We start from the raw sequence: 7,994 nt of genomic DNA on the forward strand, positions 1-7,994 counted from the left end.
ATGGAATAAAAATCATTCTTAGGATAGTTCCCTTCATCTCTCTCTACTCTTGGTACTTTTATTTAAGATTATAAATTGATGATTCGCATGTGTGAAGGGATTTTCCTTACCTGGGAGTTCCCTAAATCATTGAAACTACAACTCTCCCAACCCAGTAGCCACATTTCCATAGTATTTCTAGATTTTCAAACAACCCCATATTGTAGGCAGTGCAAATATTATTCCCATTTATAGATGAGGAAACAGAGGATCAGGGGAGTCAATTACTTACTGGTTATTGGTCTTGGTTTCTACATATTCATTTGCTTGTAATCTTCTTGACTTGGTTTCTTCATCTGTAAAATGAACTGGAGAAGGAAATGACAAATCACTCCATCGTCTTTGCCAAGAAAACTCTGAATAGAGACTCCCAAAGAGTCAGATATGACTGAAACAACTGAACAATTATAAGAAGAATGAGCTTCTTGAGGGTAGAATATCACTTAGCTGATGGTGAGGATTGTTTGACCTTTGTCTGAAACACTGTAATATAGTGTTTCATGAATGCTTGTTAGTTGATTAATTGATTAATATCTGATACCAAGACCATCATGGTCATGCCGTTGACTTCTGTATGTTCTTATAACCATGAATTAAAAATGGAAGCCAGAACTTTGCTTCTGTTTAAATCACGATAAATACAGAAAGGCATCACTTTTGACACAAATATTTCCAGTTCTGTCAATATCTCACCTTTGTGAATATTTCATATGTGTTAGTACTCTCACATTGATCCATTCTCTTCCAATCCCACTACATTGCCCAGATCCTGGCTCTCATTACCTCCTGCTTGGACTATTGAAGAAATCTCCTAGCAGATCTCCCTGTTTCTAGCATCTCTGTGCTCCAATTCATCTTTCATCTGCTGTCAGAGCAATTTTCCTAAGGCACTGTGCTGGTCATACCACCCTTCCATGGCTCCCTGTGGTATATAAACAAACCCCAAGTTCTTTGATCTAGCATTCAGGGCTTGTCAGAATCTGACAGCACCCTGCCTTGTCCCCACTATCCTCTTCAGATCCATCCCCTGTCCAAGGTCCTGGGCATTATTGTCTAATCTGCCAATGTATCCTGAGGATTCTGAGCCTTGTCATCTGCCCTGGGGCTGAACCCTCTCTAGAGATGTGTTGTGTCTGCCAGTTAAGAGTTTGCACTTCTTGAAAACAGAGACTCTCTCATTTTTCTATTTGTGTTCCCAGCACTTAGAAAAGAGTAAGACCCATTGTGAAAGCTTAATAAATGCATCTTTATTTATTCACATACTCTAAGCTTAGTCAAAATAGACTACTCACTATCCAGTGTTTGTGGGCGAGTTCCTTCCCCTCTTTGGGCTTCAGCCTCTTTACCTGTAACATAAGAGGACTAGATTTAGTGGTTTTTGAGGTCCCTTTCAGTTCTATGTTCTATGTCCTGTTTTTTCTTGTCTGTACATTTTCTCCTACTGGGAAGTTGTATCTTGTTGAAATCTAAGCTTTAAGACATTAGTGTCACACTCCAATTTCCCAGATAGAAACGATCTTTCCTGCCTTGGAATTCATAATACTTTGTTGACATCTTTCTGTTGGAATTACCGTGTTATTTTTATTTCATAGTTATCTGGGTTTGGGTTATATTTGTCATTGGGAGAAACAATGTCTTATTTATTTCTGAATCTCTCTCAAAGAGGGAGAGGAGGGGAATTAGAAAGACTGATTCAAGCCTTATCTCCATAAGTTGAAAGTTAGATGTAATGATATGTTAGATGTAAGACAGAATTTAACTCAACATGTAGAGTTGATGGCAATAGAAATCATGAAACATTCATTAGTATCCACACAGGAAACACCAAGTGGATGAAAAATATCTGTCATCCAGACAGTGATGCAGTTGAATGAACAGTTCACAGACAGGACCCATGAACACACAGCATGGACAGAACCTGTAGATGCAGAAGAGAATTGAGCTGGGTCAGAATTGAATAGTAACAGTAGGACAAGCTGAATTGTCATTGATGTGTGTGATACTTTTTTGAACCCAAACATCTTTCTGGAAATAAGGCTTATTTCATTATTTATTATTTTGGTGATTTTTCTTGTTTTTACATCACCTACATTTCCCAATGCATCCCTCCCTTTACCTCTTAAAGAGAGCCATACCTTATAAAAAGAAATTTCAAAGGAGGGGGAGATAAAGGGAAGTTCATATCAGAAAAAGGCCAACATTGTATGCAATCGTCTATATCCACAGAAGATGGGGGAAGCTTCTTTCTATATCTCTTTTTTGGAGCCAAGGGTGGTTGAAGTAATTTGAGGTCTCTGCTGGAAAAAGACATGGTCTATCCAGTGCTACTAAACTAGAAAGACCTTGAGTTCAAGCCATGTGACTGATCCCCTGTTGATGGCTCCAAGACCAGCTAGCTCAGTTCAGAAGTGCTCATTTTGGCCACCAAGCATCCCCTAGTCCAGTTCCCTCAGAGAAAACTGAGGCCCAGAGGACTTGCGATCAGAGCTGTAGAAGAGAAAGAGGCCTTCCTTAGAAGCCTTCTAGTACAGTCCCCTTACAGATGAGAAAATTAAGGCCAAAATAGGTCATAGGACCCTCAATCTAGAGCTGGAAGAAACCTCAAGAGCCATCTAATTCAATCCTCTCTTTTACAGATCAGGAAACTGAGCCCCAGGGGCAATACATGGTTTGTCTAAGGTCCCACAGCAGCTAGGAGTCAAGACCAAATTCTCTGACACCAACACCCTTTCAGTCAGTTATCAGCCAATAAGCATTCATCAAGTACCTACTGTGTGCCAGACAGATACTACTGTGTGCTAAGCCACAGCAACCCTCAAATATCACATTCCAAATTGTGGAGATGTTGCAATCTGAGTCAGCGGAGGGAGTGGAGATAACAAATCCTTGAAGGACTAAAAGATTTTTTTAAAAGGACAGTGAGATCTAGTGAAGGCAGTGCTTTGCCTGGAAGCATATGTGCTCATGCTATGAGAAGGACACTGCTTCCTTTGTCAGCTGGGCCTTTATTGGACATAAAAGAGAGTAAGTTGGCAGGGCCTTGGGAATATTTGAAAAGACTCTAGAAAACCAGGGCGCAGCTGGCTTGGTGTCTGCAGTCCTTTGGGTCCTGGCTGTCCCTTCTTTGCATCTGAGGCCGTCTCACACCAGGGTATTGATTCCCCTTTCTCCCCCTCCCTACAGCTATTTACATGTTTATATACTTCATCAGTCTTTCTGGGACGCTATTAGCACAAAATTCTTGTGTGCAGTTGGCCCTGGACATCAGCAATTGGCTTGGGTTAATGAGAATTCTTTATCTCCTTTATTTATTCCAGGAGACCTGACCTACAAACATATATACAAACAGTTACAGGTCCTCTTGGCTAAGAGGCAAAATTCTTTACGGGGAGAGCAGAGGCAGGAGAGTCAACTGTCAGAAGACAGAGTAAGCAGTTGGCTATCTGTTGTGAACTGAGCGGAGCCAGGCAGCCCCTGACCCAAAGCATCTCCCTTACAACTTGTCACAGAATCTGCAATGCCATCACTGAAACCTGCCATGGTGCCAGAAATTCCACCATTAGTACTGTCACTTGTCATAATAGCTAAAATTCCATATACCAAAGTGCCTAAAATTCCATCTTTGCAACCACTACCTGTCACAAAACCTGAAATCCTACCTTTACAGCTGCAGTGTCTGAAATTCCATTAACACTATCTGAAATTCTACTTTTACAACCACTACTTCTTACGGTACCTGAAATTCTATCATTAGAATTTAATCATATACTGTCTACATTATAGATTCATATACTATATTTTTGTTATTCAGTCATTTTTAGTTGTATCTGACTCCTTGTGACCCCATTTGGGATTTTATCTGAGGCCAGATTTGATCTCATGAAGATAAGTCTTCCTGATTCCAGGTCCAGTTCTCTTTCTATTGCGCTGCCTGGCTGCTAATATAATAAATATAATAGAATATAATATAGCAAAACATAATATACTATACTATGATATGTGATATAACATAATGTAATATAACATAAAATAAGATAATATATAATTAACATATCATGATAATATAATACAAGATAATATAATGTATATGTATATATTTTTACACATATATTATGTTACATATATTATAATTCACAAACTATATACTATGCTATTCATTTTTAATTTGCCACTTAATATTTTAGGTTATTATTTTATGTTGTCTCTCTACTGGGTCCACATCCAGTTTAAACATTTATTAAAAATGCCCACTCTATCTAAAGTTTTATGCTAGGCATCAGAGCGATATCAAGTGGATAAGAGACAGGTTCTGCCCTTATGGGATATGATGGTGTACTATGAGGATAAGTCATAAATGTAGATAAATAGAAACCCAGTAATATATAGGCATGAGCATTTCATAGAGCAAACAAGAAAGTATTCTGTGAAATCTAGGAGGGATGGGGATGGGGGAGGTGGTAATTACTGATGGGAGGTATCAGGATAGACTTCCTGGTGGAGGTGGCATTGATTTGGGCTATTAAGGATGGTTAAGGGACTGAGCCAACAAAGAAACTAAGAGAAAGCACAAGGAATACGGTGAGCAAAGATTCAGAGGGTGGATAGTGTTGGATATTTGGAAAACAGAGCTGATCAGACCCTAACATTCATTCATGTAGAGAGGCAGCATAGCATACTGGAAAGAGCAGTGTTTGGAGAAAACCTGAGTTCAAACCCTACTACTTCCGACGTGTGTGACCTTAGGCAAGTCACTCAATTTCTCTTGAACTCAGTTTCCTCTTCTATAAAATGACAGGGTTGGACTACATAGTCAAGAAGATCTGTCTCAGCAAGAAATCTATGATCTTGTGAATACTGGATAGAATGTCATGCATAGGACTGGAGATAATCTGATCTGGAAACCTGCCCCAACACGTACAAGCTCTGTTGGCCATGAGTACATTATGGAACTTCTCTGAGCCTTTCTATCTGTAAAATGAAAGTGGTTATAACTAGAAGACCTCCTTCTCAGGCTTGCTATGAGCCCTAAATAAGGTAATGTGTGTCGAGAGTCTGGTAAATTTGAAAGCTTTATGGAAATGTCAGTTATTTTTCCACTGAATCCTTTCACTTTCTTTCAAAAGTATGTAGGTGTGTGAATGGCATAGTCGACAGGCAAGGTGTGTGAATGGCATAGTCGACAGGCAAGAATGTTTTCTATCTGTGGAGTTAGAGAATTATATGGATGTGTGTGTGTGTATCAATCTCTCATCTATCTTACTATTGTCTCTTATCTCTGTCTTTATCATCTCTATCATCTATCCATCTATCCATCTCTGTCCATTCACCTCCAAATCTACCATCTATCTATTCATCTATCCATATCTATCTGTTTGTCCATCCATTCATATCCATGTGTATCTCTATCCATTAATATCTATCTATTCTATCTATCTTTATCTATTCATCCATCCAAATCTATCTGTCTATCCATATCTGTCCATCCATCCATATCTATGTGTCTATCTATCCATTCATATCTATCTATCTACCTATCATCTATCTATCTATCTATCTATCTATCTATCTATCTATCTATCTATCTATCTATCTATCTACCTATCTATCTATCTATCTATCTACCTGTCTGTCTGTCTATCTGTCTATCTGTCTATCTGTCTACCTACCTACCTACCTACCTACCTACCTACCTACCTACCTACCTACCTATCTATCTATCTATCTATCTATCTATCTATCTATCTATCTATCTATCTATCTATCTATCTATCTATCTACCTACCTACCTACCTACCTACCTACCTATCTATCTATCTATCTATCTATCTATCTATCTATCTATCTATCTAATCTATATGTCTGTCCTTCTACCCATTCATATCTATCTCATTCACCCTTCATCTCCCTTTCCCTTTTTCTCCCCATAGACATAGTTACCTAAAATGCATACATTTTTGCACACTCAAAAGAGGACAATGAAAAAAATTTTTTTTTGTCCATTTTCAGCCTGTAACTATGTAGTTACTGCAGCATATGATTATCCACTCCACAGAAAATTACTATTTTGGCTTTTGCTAAGGAATGGTTTTTCATGCTGCAAAGAATTACAAGAGAGCTGAGCTTAGGGAAGCAGCCTTCAATGAATGATTAACAAAGAATGCCTGTTCTTCCACATTCTGTGCAGTTAGTTATCTGGCACACTGATTCTTTGAAGAATATCTCAGTGGATTCACAAGTATTTCTGGAGCACCTACTATGATGAATGGAAGAGGATCAAGAGGTGGCTTCAGATCCAGGGAGATATGAATTGAAGACTTGCTCCTGACACATCCTGACTGTGACCCTGGGCAAGCAATTAATTAATTTTAATTGCTCTGAGCAACTTGATAAGAGAAGGTATGGATCTACACTGAGGGAATTTCCTTATTTGGGCATTCCCAGTAGCAATGAAATTCAAAGCCCAGTCCTTACCATCCACCCTGCTGCTGCAGTCCGCCTCTCCAGATTCCCAAGTACTACCTTAGGACTCTAGGGAGTCCTGGACCTTTGCCCTGCTGCAGCACCCTTAGAACACCTGGCTTTGACATCCACCTTGACCTATTGGGATTTTTTGTTTCTTTTGTTTTTCTTCTTGACTACAGGGAGCTAGTGGTATAATGGATAGAGTGCTAGACCTGGATTCAGGAAGACCTGAATTTGAATTCTGCGTTGACCTTGGGCAAGTGGCACAACATTTCAACCTCAGTTTCCTGATCTATAAAATGAGGATGACAAGAGAATCTTTCTTACTAGGTGACTGCGAAGCTGAAATAAGATGATGGATGTTTTCCAACCTTGAAGTACTATATGAATTCTATTATTACTATTGTTATAATTTTTACAGCCCTTACAAATGAGAAGAGCTATAGAAATTCACACTCAGTGCCTATAGTCTACCACCTCCCTATCAAAAGGAGCTGGAATCAGGGTTAATCCATGCCTTGAATCTATCTGAGTGCACCCATCTTTGAATACTGCAAGCTTGGGGTCAGGAAGACCTGAGTTCAGATCTTGCCTCTGAGACTAGTTGTGTGACTCTGGGTAATGCCCTTCACGACCATCTACCTTAATTTCCTCAACTAAAAAACAGGAATAATAAATAATAATAATAGCACCTACCTTTCAAAGTCATTGTGGGGATCAAAGGAGATATTTTTAAAATATAAAATATATAAAATATGTAATATATAAATATATAATATATTATGTATTATAATTTATATTATAATATATAAAATATATAAAAATATAATATATTTTTAAAATTTAGCACCATGCCTAGCACACAGGAGGGGCTTAATGAATGCTTGGGTTTTTGTTTTGTTTTTTCCATTTCTGTTTACTTCACTTCTGTTCCTGTAAGTCTACAGGGACTGTGTTGCAGTTAAATATTGTATGAAAGGGATACCGGCCTTTGTTGTAGCAACAGGGTTGCTGACAGTAGAAGTTAGTTGCTTTTTGGTTTTTTCTTTTTCTCTATGTTTCTATGCTTCTTAAGGCTTCTTTAAGCCCCGGGGGTGATTTGATGTTAGTCATCAGGCTGGGGAAAAGGAAATGGAAAGAAACGGTTTTCCCTAATCTCTAACAGACTAGGTTAGAGGTGCTGACCATGAAGGAGGGTCACACTATCTTTGCCCAGGAATGGGGACAGGTGAATGGCATTCAGAAGCCTTAATTTGGCTATGAGAGAAGACTGGGAACTTTCTGTTCAGAAGCATGAAAGTTAGCTCAGAGGAACTTACACAAGCTGCCAGAGGGGTCCTTTTGTGTGACATCAAAGGAGCTGGGCCATTAACCTGACTCACAAGAGAGCAGGAAATGCCCCCAAGGCATGTTGGTCTCATGCTGTCATTTCAAGAAAAAATAAATGCTTGTTAGTTATAAATAAAGAAAAGAAAATAAAGAAAAAAAGGAAA

At 38.7% G+C, this 7,994-nt stretch overlaps 1 long non-coding RNA gene across 1 annotated transcript; it reads left to right on the forward strand.

Annotated features, from left to right (window-relative positions):
* The first annotated feature begins 4,981 nt into the window (after nucleotides 1-4,981).
* Nucleotides 4,982-7,221, forward strand: LOC140531546 (uncharacterized). The gene is made up of 3 exons (XR_011976369.1): nucleotides 4,982-5,073; nucleotides 6,224-6,435; nucleotides 6,681-7,221. It is a non-coding gene; the product is annotated as an uncharacterized lncRNA (long non-coding RNA).
* Nucleotides 7,222-7,994: the final 773 nt, after the last annotated feature.

The sequence above is a fragment of the Notamacropus eugenii genome, chromosome 3 (genome assembly GCF_028372415.1).
Source record: "Notamacropus eugenii isolate mMacEug1 chromosome 3, mMacEug1.pri_v2, whole genome shotgun sequence".
Taxonomy (NCBI): Eukaryota; Metazoa; Chordata; class Mammalia; order Diprotodontia; family Macropodidae; genus Notamacropus; species Notamacropus eugenii.